This window comes from Panthera tigris, chromosome D3 (genome assembly GCF_018350195.1).
Source record: "Panthera tigris isolate Pti1 chromosome D3, P.tigris_Pti1_mat1.1, whole genome shotgun sequence".
NCBI lineage: Eukaryota > Metazoa > Chordata > Mammalia > Carnivora > Felidae > Panthera > Panthera tigris.
The window spans coordinates 83,111,220-83,125,461 of NC_056671.1; the positions used below are offsets into that span (position 1 = coordinate 83,111,220).

Below are 14,242 nucleotides of genomic sequence, written 5' to 3' on the forward strand. Positions count from 1 at the left end.
AGTAACAAGAAATTAAGACTGCGGTCTTATCGAACAATGAATTCAGTTCTATACGGCATTTTCTCTTTAGCAAGCAAGGTGAAGACATACAATGAAAACCTAGCCCTCCTTGTTCAGAATTACAAAACTGATATCATTCTGCATAGACAAGTGAATATAATCTCATACAAAAGAGCCCTAATTCATATATATATATATATATATATATGTGTGTGTGTGTGTGTATAGCTTAGATCTTTGTTTAAAATTCTCAATTGTATATAGAATTCATATATACATATATATATATGTATGTATATATATATGTATATATATACATATATATATATGAATTCTATATACAATAGAGAATTTTAAACAAAGATCTAAGCTATAATGAAATATAATTATTTAACAATCCATTACAATGTCCATTTCATGATCTTTCAGAAGTTTGTTATATCATTAGTGGAAGAATCAAAAGGAAATTGGAAGCAGTTTACTTTAAAAATCACTCTGTGAACTATGACTCAAAGTCACAGAATGTTGATAAATGTGAATAAAATTGAAATGAGCTTGCAATAGTATCAAGTTGAGGGTGGGCATAAGTAAATTCCTTATTTAATTCCCTTCTATAACATACTTACGTTGAAGAATTCTTTTTTTTTTTTTTTTGGTATAGTACAAAGCAAAACCCTGTCACATATTGATGACATAAAATGTTCTTAATTGAAATTCAATAACAATCAGTAAAACACAATGAGAAGTATCTGTACATTTAAACTTAAAGCTTAAATTAAACATCTTCCTTTAAAAGTATTGAGCTTTTTAATCATCTTTATGTAAAGTTGGGATAGCATTATAGGTCTTGTTGAAAATCTGCATTTATGGAAACATCATGTTCTGGGTCAGTAAGAATGGCAACATGAATATCACAGAATCAAATAGTCTATGCGATTTCCTGTACTACCAACATCATTCACGTTTCCATTACAATCTTATTTTGTAAACCGAGACATTCTAATGGGAAGCCCTTCTACTTGTCAGTAATAAAGTTGTTGAAACTTTTACCGTGGCCCTCAAATGTATGTAGCATTTGCTCTTTCGTGGTAGTATTTTATTAGTCATTTAGCACTTGCTTTATACTGTATAACCACTCAAAATGTAAACACCTTAGGTTCAAGTGTTTTACAATACGTTCTCTTCTATTGCCATGACATGGATGGACCTTAAGGGCATTATGCTAAGCAAGATAAGGCAGACAGAGAAAGACAAAGATATCACTTATATGTGGAATCTAGAAAAGCTGAGCTCTAGAAACAAAGGGTAAATTGCTGACTCGCAGAGGCTGGGAGACCTGGATAAATGGTGATCAAAGCCAACAAAGTTGCGGTTAGGAAATCAAGTTCTGGAGAGCAAGTGCACAGCATGGTGACTCTAGGCCACCGTATTGTATTGTATGCTTTAAAGTTCCTAAAAGAGTTGATCTTAAATGATCTTCCCCGGCCACACACACAGAAGGATATGATGTGTTGAAGATGCTATCAACGCTATCTAGTGTTAATATCATTCTAATTATCTGATTTTGTTTTATTTGCTTTAGTTGCTGCTTTTTCAATGACATCACAATTCATTAAACACAGGTTAAACCACTTTAAACCTTCTTAGATATTTTCTAAAAGGTTTTTCTAAAAAAAAAGTCAAAAGAGGGGGTGCCTGGGTGGCTCAGTTGGTTGAGCAGCTGACTTTGGCTCAGGTCATGATCTTAGGGTTGGTTCATGAGTTCGAGCCCCACATGGGCTCCTTGCTGTCAGCCCTGAGCCTGCTTCAGATCCTTTTCCTCCCCCTCCCTCTGCCCCTCCTCTGCTAGTGCTCACCCTCTCAAAAATAAATAAAACATTAAAAAAATATAAAGTCAAAAGAGAGAAGCTTACATATTTTCCTAATCAGAAATTTAAATACTGCAGAAATCTTCACTAAATAGTCAAGTAACATAAACTGTAATAATAAATAAATGTCAGAGTAGTCAAGAAATTAAAAAAAATTGATATGTTATATATATATATATATATATATATGTTTTCCATTTATATTTTCCTTGTCATTTGTAAGAGAACACGTGTGTACATTCACTTGCAGTTAGGAATTAGCCATACACAAAATTTAAGCAAAATATCACTATAAGACCAATAACGTGTCCTTCAGTGAAAAAAATCAAAATTGTTCCAAAGTCCCCCTGTCCCCTCCTCCTTCTGTTACCAGTTAAATATAGGTAAAGGAACACTGAGTGATTGAAACAAATAGCTTTTCAGTTTCTACTCATACAAACATGTGTAATTCTTCCTGTATCTGTCAGTAATCGTAGAGCTGCATACTCACATTTGAAATCAAAATGAATAGCACCAAGATGCCCTTTTCGCATAGAGCAGCTTTGCCAGGCTTACATAATCACTGCTTTTATGACATGCTTATTGTTTAGTGCAAGAATCGCTCTGGTCTGTTTTATGAAGACTGTGGCTCCAGTCTCCCGGCCATCCCGTTTCTCAACAACAACCCACCCATCACTATAAATTGAAGTTGATTCTAAAATATTACGGGGACTATTCTAGATAAGAACATAGTTCAGAGAGACCCAAGTCAGCATGCTTATGGAACTGTTTTAGAATGTTTATTTTCTTTTTTAAAAAAAATTTTTTACGTTTATTTATTTTTGAGACAGAGAGAGACAGAGCATGAATGGGGGAGGGTCAGAGAGAGAGGGAGACACAGAATCTGAAACAGGCTCCAGGCTCTGAGCGGTCAGCACAGAGCCCGACGCGGGGCTCGAACTCACGGACCGCGAGATCATGACCTGAGCCAAAGTTGGACGCTTAACCGACTGAGCCACCCAGGCGCCCCTAGAATGTTTATTTTCATAGAAGGCATTTTGAATTTTTCATTACAAAAATTCAAGTATGTTTCAACATTAGAAAATGAACCTATATAATTCGTGGCATTAAAGGCTTAACAAAGAAAAACATAAGACAAAAATTCTCATTAGATACATAAAACACACCTGAAAATATCCCAGTTCCATTTGCAATAAAAATTCAGGGAATTACAAGAAAAAGATACCTTCTTAAGTCTGATGGAGGGCATTTTTAAACTTTGACAACAATCATATTTACCTGTGAAATGTGAAAACTTTTCCTTCTGAGGTAGTTAAAAAGCAAGTTTATTATCACGCTATTTTGGGCAGCATTATAGGAAAGCTCCTAGACAATGAAATGAGGCAATGCCATGCATACAGAAATGAATATTAAAAATGATGACGGGGCGCCTGGGTGGCTCAGTCAGTTAAGCATTCCACTTTGGCTTAGGTCATGATCTTGCAGTTCGTGAGTTCAAGCCCCGCATCAGGCTCTGAGCTGACAGCTCAGAGCCTGGAGCCTGCTTCCAGTTCTGTGTCTCCCTCCCTCTCTGCCTCACACCGCATGCACTCTGTCTCTCTCTGTCTCTCAAAAATGAAAAAAAAACCAAAACAACCAAAACATTAAAAAAATGTTTTAGTGATTCAAAAACAATATTTTTGTTTGAAAATCAAGCAGAATATACATATAAAAACTTTAGAGAATATTAAATCATTACATTAGGAAGGTCATAGGAACACAACAAGGTACACAAAAGTCCATTTTTATTTATACCAGAAATATATATCTCTAAAATAGTTCAATTAAATACCTAATATATACAAGAAACAAATATACTCAGGAATATCTAAACAAAAGTTGTTAAAGACCCCAACAAAGAAAGTAAAGAGACATTAATGATCAAACATGGACCAAAATACTGGGTTTATGAAATGACCATCTAGAAATACCAACAGACAGATCCATAGTGTAAATGCTATCCTAATCAAAATCTTAGCAAGTTGTCTTACTGGATAAATTAAAAATCTGACTTGAAATATACATGGAAATGCAAAGGATTAAGCAAGACAGACATCTCTGATAAGGAACATCTGGAAGACGTGTACTAACAGGGAGCAGGGCTTATGACGTAACTGTGGCGATAAAGACAATAGAACATTAGCCCCTGGAAGAACAAAAGAGGACAAACTGACTAGAGATTCAGAAACAAAATCATACACATATGGAGAGCTCACTCATGCAAGGATGGCACAGGTGAGCACTGGAGAACCGTTTCAATAAATGCTACAGGGTCCCCTGGGTATCTGCGTCCATTTATACATCCATCCATCAGTCATCTCTCTTTTGATCTAGAATTTGACACTTGCTTGACACCATTCACAAAAATCGGCTTAAAATAAATTCTAGATATAAAGGTGAGAAGTATATAACAAAAATAGAATAATGAAACTTCCATAAAGATGGGAATTATTTTGCATAACATCAGGGAAAAAAGAAAACAAAAGCCAGCATTTCTTGATTAGGATTGGGTGACTGATAACCTGATATTTGTCTCAAGGCACAAATTCTTTATGTCTTTAGACATACCCATTGATGCCTTTCTCCCAGCCTGCACAGGTTGCTCTTACCCTACCGAAATGGAATTCAGTAGAATATTGTTGTTAACAGCGCATTCATTATTCATCAGTGCAAGAAGCCTGGTGCATGCCCTACGTATGAACCAACCTGTTTAGCGTCTCCATTCCTTTCATCAACATTTTACTGTGCTCTCACTAAAACCTGACAAAGTCAGTTTAACTACACTAATGGATCAAAAATTAAAGTTTCTCGGGGCACCTGAGTGGCTCAGTCGGTTAATTCCGACTTCGGCTCAAGTCATGATCTTGAAGTTCGTGGGTTTGTGCCCTGCATCGGTCTCTGTGCTGACAGCTCAGAGCCTGGAGCCTACTTCAGATTCTGTGGCTGCCTCTCTCTCTCTGCCCCGCCCCTACTTGTTCTCTGTCTCTCTTCCTCTGGAAAACACAGAAACATTACAAAAATTTAATTAAAGTTTCTTTAAAGTATATCCTAGTAATAAAGTTATTTCTTTTTTTAAATTTTTTTTTTTGAACATTTATTTTTGAGACAGAGAGAGACAGAGCATGAACAGGGGAGGGGCAGAGAGAGAGGGAGACACAGAATCTGAAACAGGCCCCAGGCTCTGAGCTGTCAGCACAGAGCCCGACGCGGGGCTCGAACTCACGGACCGCGAGATCATGACCTGAGCCGAAGTCGGCCGCTTAACCGACCAAGCCACCCAGGCGCCCCATAATAAAGTTATTTCTAAAGGACAACTGATATATATATATGTACATTAATGAAAAATGCTTTATACAGATTATTTTCACATTAAATATATCACCAAATAGATATTCTTCACATGTATTTGCATTATTTAATCAGCTTCTTGGCTTAATTGTGTTTTTATGAACAGTGTCCCGGGTTATCACTAGCCGCCTTTCAGATTTAATCATGTCTTAAAAGGAGACACTTTACTCACTAGCCATATGCCTCGGACACTACTTGTCACACCCCATGTTAAGAGGTACAAGCACAAAGTCAATGTCTCCCAAATTCACTCTGGCTTATTATAATGCACCTACTAATAATAATAAAAGAAAAAAACATTCTGGGCCAAGTGCTTTCCGGACAAAATGCCAGGGAAAACAACAACAACAACAACAACAACAACAACAACAACAACAACAAAACAGGATTAAGCAGAGTTGTCCTGGGTAAAATTGGAGATCTGGTCACTGTTAGTTTCACAAACTCCTCCAGATCTTCCTAGCTGTAATCTGAAACCGGCCCCTGAACAAGGAGGACAGGAGGAGACCAAACATGACACATGCCACTCCAGATTGGCAGGTGGTAGTTGTATTGAGCAAGAGAACTCATTCCTGAGGCTTGTTTTGGGTGTCCTCAAGACGAGTAGTTTTTTGGACCTGCCCACCAAGTCTTGAAAGTCATAAAGGCTTTTAGTCAGTCATATATAGCTTCAGTCCTATGTAATATTCGGACAGTGACAACACCACATTTCTATCGCAAAGCTGGAATCCTGGGGTAGCTTCTGGGAGAGGAAAACACTAGTGGAAGTCACATTTCAAGGACAGGGGAGGGGCTCAGGAGCCTCCAATCTCCCATGTCCAGCATGCAGGTCGAATGGCAGACACATCCTCTCAGTGACCTCCCTCAACTGTCCACAACCTCACGACTGATTCTCACAATCTTATACGCTCCCCTCTTCCGTAGCGTGTCCTCAGCCATCAGCAAGGGGCTTCTCTAGCATGGAGGTGGCTCATTTGGCATCTCTGGCTGCACCGAAGGCAGGTAATACAGGCACATTCAAGAAAAACACTGATTAAGACAATAATTCCCAAATAAGTGACAGCTCTTACCACCAAGAATCCCATGACCTGAACCATTGATTTACTAAGTCCTCTGAGCTGGGGTCAGAACACTTATATCTTCATGTGATTTAATGAATATGGCACATTCACAAGAGTCATCAGGCATGAGCACCTAACATTTGTTTGAATAATGGCACAGGTGCCTCCTTGCGAGGCTGTAAGTGTTCACGGCTGTTTTACTGTGGGGGGCGGTGGGTGGGAAGCTTTTATCATCAGAGACATTTTAGTATTCAATAAGGGCAGACTCTTCTGGCTATCATTCAAGGCTTGCTGGGTAAATTTAGTAGGGGCTTCTATGTGTCATAACGTCCTTGAGGCCAACGGAGGGGGGAGGCATCACCGTCAGGTATAAGGAGATGAGTTGGGGGTGGGATATGCCAGCTCAGGACCCTAACCTTTCCCTTTCTTTTAATGGTGTGTGTTCCATTCCAGGGATATTCTGTTTCAATAGGTCCGGCTTGCAGCAGGACAATGGGATCCCAGTGAGGAGTGAATCGTTTCCTTCAACCAGAGGGGTGGAGTAATTTACCCATCCTGGTGAGACATCTCATGGCAAATTCCAGTAAACAACTCTTTCCTTAGGCATGACGGGGTTTGGTGTTCTCAGAAGCACAGCATGTTAATTCAAGGTGAGAACTGGGGCAATGGCTATGTCCCCTGACTTCCATACCTTTAAGGTACGGGGCATTGGCTGCCTTAGCTGGATCCCCCAGTCTGGCATACGGGGCAACAGACCCTACTGATGGGTCATTCAAATCTATTAGAGTCTGGGTCATGACTTTAGTCTATTTGGCCAAGGTAGTTTTATTTGTTAGTAGTTTCATCTGCTGCTTTATATTTCAATTTTTTCTTCTCACCGTTTCTTGTGCACTACAGGGGAGATGGAACCTCCATTCAATATCATGTCCTTTTGCTCAGTCTTACATATCATGACCTTTGAAATGTGGCCCTTCATCGTTATCTATTCATACACAATGCTCAGCTTCTCTAATCTCCTGGCTCACTCAGTGACCAGGGAAATCTTGGGTTAAGCCAGATGCAGTTTCCATAGAAAATCAGGCATGTTTAAAATCCTCACTCTTTAAAGCTATTTTTTTTGCAAAAGGACTTTATGAAAAATTTAACACAATATTTGACTTTACCCATTTTCTCAGCAATACTATATTGCAAAAACATACTATTACATAGGTAACACAGGACGTAAACTTGTACTAAATTCTTGAGAGGAAAATCATAGTTTAGTAGTCTAAACCGTGGGAACTGGAAATATACTTCAGTTTGCCAATATGCTTCATTTGCTGTGACACAAGTTACAAAATTATGGTGAGATAATGGCATATTAACGTAAGACAAAATATTTATTGTATGTGAGAACCTACATAGAAATGACACTTTGTAATTATTCATAAGTGCTAAAACTTACAAGTCTATATAAAATTTTTGAAGGTCAAAAGCATTATTGACAGCATGAATACGATTTCTCGACATGTTAGACTTATTCTCCCATCAAGAGTAAAACCTAATGTAAGAATAGTATAACTCCATCAATATTGATTTATGTGGAATTCAGTCTTAAGCAGAGGTATTACAGAGGACTGAATGATTCTCATTCAAAAGTGTAGTTTAATATTAGTAACAAAACTTTATTAGATGATATCTCATATTTCACACTGAATACTTTATCTTCTTTATAGAGATTATGGGAGATATCCATAAAAATGTAAAAGCGATAAATTTTGATATGCAGGCTAATTGAGATATCATGTAGGCAGGAGAAAAGACAGCAACTTGTGACAAGGACATTTTATATACAAAGTTTCCATTTTTTCTAGAATACTCAATAAACAGTGTGCCCTAGTTAAATATATGTTTGAATGCTAAGATTTGAACTGGTAGATTTCAAAATGACTCATTTATTTTAGTGTGTAATTTTTGTGCGTCAAGTTCAGTGGTAAAAATATTAAGCAGACTTTTCTTAGAATGAAGATATAAATTGTCTAATAGGAAAGCTATTTTTACATGCAGTTCTAGTACGAGCACACTTTGATTACTCTGAAGCAAATTTACTGACAGGATGTTGAATTGCATAATGGCCAATCTTAAAGAAGACCAAAGTAAGTGATAATATTTTGACCTACATTCTGATTCTGTGATTTTTGTGACATTAAAACAGATAAGACAGTAGATAACTTAGTCAAATCATAATGTTCAGAATTCAAATTCATGATAGAAATAATGTTCTAATCGTGGATGTGCTCACTGTTTCACATTGGGAACTTATTTTATTAGTATGAGGATCATTATTTATTTACAGGGACTGATTGGCCCATCCCTCTTGTGTTTATATTTGAGATGCAATTACTTTTACAATCTAGAACCTCCAAGTGAAGCTCAAAAAACAGATATTTTCCCACTTGTCACCTTAAATGTGAAAAATACTCTTCAAATATTTTTTTTTCGTTTTCCTGTCTACAAGAACCTGAAAATTAGGTCATTCTTATTATTCTTGTGTTGTATTTTTGACACCTCTACTTTTCATAATGTTAGAAAATTTAAGTCAAATAAATAAACTGTGTTTAAGAAAGCAAACAATATGTTCAGGGGGCATACAAAGAGCAATCCATCCCAATATCAATCACATTCAAACTCACATGTCCAAAGATATAAATTTCATACAGTTTAATTTTCAAATTCGATATATTTTAAGAAATCAGGGTGTTTGTGTTTCTGAGAATTCTCTGCTACGTGTTGAAATTTATTATTATAATTTATGAGGTCAAGGAGTAAAATTATCTAAATTGAATTCAACCACTTTTTTTGATAGTGGGTAACATACTTATGTCATTTTGATGGTAAATGTTACTAAAGTGAATTTCTTTTTCTACAAGCTTTATTGAGATATAATTGACATACAACATTGTGTCATTATGGCATACAATGTGATGATTGATATACACAAATATATTGAGGAATGATTATCACAATAAAGTGAGTTAATACCTCCATAATTACAATTTTACTTTCTTGCGTTGAGAATAGTTAAGACCTAATGTCTTGGTAACCTTCCAATATGTAATACTGTAATGTTACAGTTTGACCAATGCTTCCTCATTTTCCCAAGTCCTAGTCCCAGCAATCATCACTCTACTCTGTTTGTACAAGTTGAAATTTTTTTAAAAAGTGTACATATAAGTGAAATTATATAGTATTTGTCTTTCTCTCTTTTGCTTATTTCACTTAGCTTAATGCCCTCAAGGTCCATCCATGTTGTCACCAATTGCAATATTTCATGTTTTTTATGATTGAATAATCTACCATTGTGTGTATATATATCTATCCCTCTCTCTTTATATATATATGTGTGTGTGTGTGTGTGTATATACCATATCTTCCTTATCTATTCATCCATGATGAACACTTACTTAAGTTGTTTCCATGTCTTGTCTATTGTAAATAATGCTGGAATGCACAGGGAGGTGTAGATATCTCTTTGAGACAGTGATTCCATTTCCTATGATACATACCCAGAAGTGAGTTGGCTGGATTATATGATAGTTTTATGTTTAATTTTTATAAACCTCCATACTCTTTTCCATAGCGGTTGCACCAATTACCATTCTCACTAACAGCGCTCAGTTTCTCTTTTCTCTCTTCATTCTTTCCAACACTTATTTGTCCTTTTGACCATAGCCATTCTAGCAGGTGTGAGGTAATATCTTCTTGTGGTTTTGATTTGCATTTCCCTGAACTGATTAGTGATATTGAGCATCTTTTCATGTACCTGTTGGCCATATGTATTGTTCTTTGGAGAAATGTCTATCCATACCTTCTACTCATTTTTAATTGGATTATTTTGGGGGATTGCTATTGAGTTGTATGGGGTCCTTCTATATTTTGGATATTAACCTCTTAACTGATAGAGGGTGTAGAAATATTTTCTGCCATTCTGGAAGTATCCTCTTTAGTTTGATGATTGTTTCTTTGTGCAGAAGCCTTTTTTGTTTGATGCAGTCCAATTTGCTTATTTTTCCTTTTATTGCTTTTATTTTTGGTATCATATCCAAAAAATCATTGCCAAGACCAATGTCAACATTTTTTCTTATGCTTTCATGTCCAATCTTTAGTCCTTAAGTTCATTTTTTTTTTTAATTTTTTTTTCAACGTTTTTTATTTATTTTTGGGACAGAGAGAGACAGAGCATGAACGGGGGAGGGGCAGAGAGAGAGGGAGACACAGAATCGGAAACAGGCTCCAGGCTCCGAGCCATCAGCCCAGAGCCTGACGTGGGGCTCGAACTCACTGACCTCGAGATGGTGACCTGGCTGAAGTCGGACGCTTAACCGACTGCGCCACCCAGGCGCCCCAGTCCTTAAGTTCATTTTTATGAGTAGTATAAGGGTCCAATTTCATTCTTTTGCATGTGAATATCCAGTTTTCCCAACACTAACACTATTTGTTGAAATGACCATTGTTTTTCCCCACTGAGTATACTTAGGTAGAGAGTATTGCTCTGGCCAGGACTTCCAATACTATGTCAAAAAAAGTAGGGTGGGCATCTTTGTCTTTTTCATGATCTAGAGGAAAATATTTCAGTGTTTCAATATTGAGTATGATTTTCGCTGGGGTTTTGTCATATGTGGCTTTTATTATGCTCAGGTATGTCCTTTTTGTAACTGATTTACTGAGAGCCTTTCTCATCCTGAAAAAATGTTGAATTTTGTCAAGTGTTTTTTTGGCATCTGTTGAGAGGATTATATGATCTTTATACTTTATTCTACTAAGCTGGTATATCATATTTGATTTGCTGTTGTTGAACCATCCTTGCGACCCAGAGATAAATCCCACTTCATCTTTATATCATCTTCATATCATCTTTTTAATGTGTTGTTGAATTGGGCTGGCTAGAATTTTGTTGACAATTTTTGCATCAATGTTCACCTGAGATACTGACAGGTAGTTTTCCTGTGGTGCCCTTATCTGGTTTTGGTCTCACAGCAATGCCACCCTTGTAAAATGAGTTTGGGAGTGTTCCCTCCTCTTCAAGTTTTTGGAAGAGTTTGAGAAGGATTGGTATTAATTATTGCTTAAAATGTTTGGTAGAACTTACCAGTGAAGCCAACTTATGGTGGACTTATGTTTGTTGGAATGTTTTTAGCTACTGATCCAGTCTTACTAATAATCTGCTCTGATTTTTTTTCTTTTTTTTTTTTTCCTTTAGCAAGAGAGTGGGAATGAGTAGGGTAGGGGCAGAGAGAGAGAGAGAGAGAGAGAGAGAGAGAATCTTAAGTAGGCTCCACACCCAGTGCAGAGCCCAACATGGGGTTTGATCCCACAATCATCAGATCATGACCTGAGCCAAAATCAAGAGCTTGATGCTTAACCTGGAGCCACCCAGGTGCCCCTGATTTTCTATTTCTTATGATTCTGTCTTGGTAGGTTGTATGTTTCTAGGAATTCTGCACTAAGAAATTTCAAAATGGAGTCATCACTATCCGAAGGCTATCTGCAGCACTTTTGATCGTTGTGTGCCTCAACTGACACCCATAGAGTCTCCTTGCATTTTATATCTACCAATATCCTCTGTTCATCTTCCAAACCTCATCTATTCACTTCTGTAGGATTTTCACCTATCCATGTACTCATTCTTTTACTCAATCACCCTAAACTTAAGGTATTGTGGGACTCTTAGCCTATTAGATCTTGTATTTTTTGTGTGGAAGAAAGATAATAATTTTATAATTCCAGACTGACAAGTAGAAAAACCATGTTTTTTTTTCTCAATTCTACTTGGTAGTTCTAGTTTTGAGAGTAATTGCATTTCCAATAGAAATGTAATCAGTAAAAGTCCACTGTTACTTGTGAATAAATAGGTTTATTTACGTGTTTAATAAGCAACAAGTAGTTTGTAGTTTTCTTGGTTCTCCCTTATGATGACAATGCTCAAATGTAGATTCCTTTCAGTGCTTCACCAAATAAATTCAAAGTACAGATTCAAATATAATAATTGGTAAATGACTATAATACAATACTAAATAGTTAAGACAACAGATAATAAAATGTTTGCACCTGTTGCTTTGTAAAGAATGAAATAGGTGAGTAGGGAATTTGGAAGCAAGATCAAAACTCAAGAACCTATAAAATGGCAATGATATGGAACGAACATGAAGAACTAAGTATAGGTTCAGGTAAAATCATTCATATTATTCATTATTTAAGCATTGAGATTGAGAAAAACAGAAAAAAATCGCATATACTTCTAAGTGGTTTCTTCAAGGCAAAGTTAAGAATTACAGGAATGCTTCAGAGGGAAACCATCTACACAACAGTTGACACAACAATGGGGATATTCCTCTCTCTCCATAGTAGGTGACATTTCTGACAACAGTTGACTATTGTTCTCTTTGTCCCTTCCTCCCACAGAAAGGAATAAAAAGTGCTCATTGATTTTAGTATGATTCCATACCGGGTCTGAACCCTGACTGGCACTCTCACAGGATATACTGAATTACACAGATGAACTAAGTTAGTATGCACATTAACCTTGAATTTCAAAGCAAAGAGATATGCACTAGCCAAATACCATATAGAACAAACCAAAGTTTTGTGATCTCTGTTGAATCAACCAGCCTCGTGGCGACACTTGATGTCATGATGCAAATACCGTATGCACACACTGCAATCTCTTTGTAGGCCAACTTTCCAGCTCTACAAACTGGCCTTTTTGTACCTTCTGTTCTGTATCTAAAAATCCACCCCTTTGCTCTCAATTACTGCCTTTGTCTCATACTTAATGGATAGAAAAAATCACTTATGAACTGGTTTGATATCAACCAAAGTGTTAACCTATTGCAATCTGTCTCCTCTATTATTGCCCTGGATTCCATGGGTCTTTCCTTTCCCAAGAATAGTTTCCCAGGAGCTCCTGAGTAGCTCAGTCCAGTAAGCATCTGACTCTTGATTTTGGCTCAGGTCACAATCTCATGGTTCATGGGATAGAGCCCTGCATCAGACATTGTGCTGACAGCACAGGTGGATTCTCTCTCTCACTCTCTTTCTGCCCCTCACCCTCATGCTCTCTCTCTCTCTCAAAATAAAAAAAATAAACATGAAAAAAAAAAGAGAATAGGTTCCCAGCAGTTAAAGCCCCCTTATTTTTCTTCAAAAATACTCTTCTTTGGATCATTCCCTATAGTATATCACTGTGATATTCAATTTCCCATCTTAATAAATGATTAAATAATGGTAAGTAACAACAACAAAATCCTCTTTACCTTTATCTCCTTCTACCTAGTGCCTTACATCTCTATTTTTTCCCTGTGGCATAACATCTTTTAAAGTTGGCTAAATTCACTGTAACTTCCTCTTCTCCACTCATTCACGCAACAGAATAATCTTCAGAATATTGCAGCTGCATCAATTCAACCAAAATCACTAGGAGCCTCTTACTTGCCAAATCAAAAGTCACTACAGCCAGTACACTTTGATTTTATTTAACAGAGTTGGAGGATCTCTTCCTTTGTAACTCCTCTTTTCGTGTCTTTCTTTGTCCTCTATCACTGACCAATCTCATTCATTCTAATTTCCCAGTCAACCCCCTTTTTAATCTGCTCACCTAGTATGCTTTTCTCTTCTCTACCTACGTTCTCTGCCAAGGGGATCTCACCCATCGTCATGCTTACAGACTCGCTCTATCAATCACTCCCATATTGATATAGGCAATTCTTATCCTACCGCAATGTGAATCTTTTTCTAGAATATGGCATGACTGTATTCTTTGTAATCCACTTCAAATATCATTTCCTAAAAGTCCCACCTTCTCCAGTCAATTAATCATCATCATATTTCACTCATAATTAACACTTTCATAATGGAAAGCATCAAGGGTCACCTTATTTAAAATAGTTA

The 14,242-nt window shown here is 36.9% G+C and overlaps 1 protein-coding gene across 1 annotated transcript in view; it reads right to left on the reverse strand.

Moving 5' to 3' along the window:
* Positions 1-14,242, reverse strand: part of CDH19 (cadherin 19) — a 99,637-nt gene that overhangs the window by 53,792 nt on the left and 31,603 nt on the right. The gene's annotated exons all lie outside the window — the stretch shown is intronic.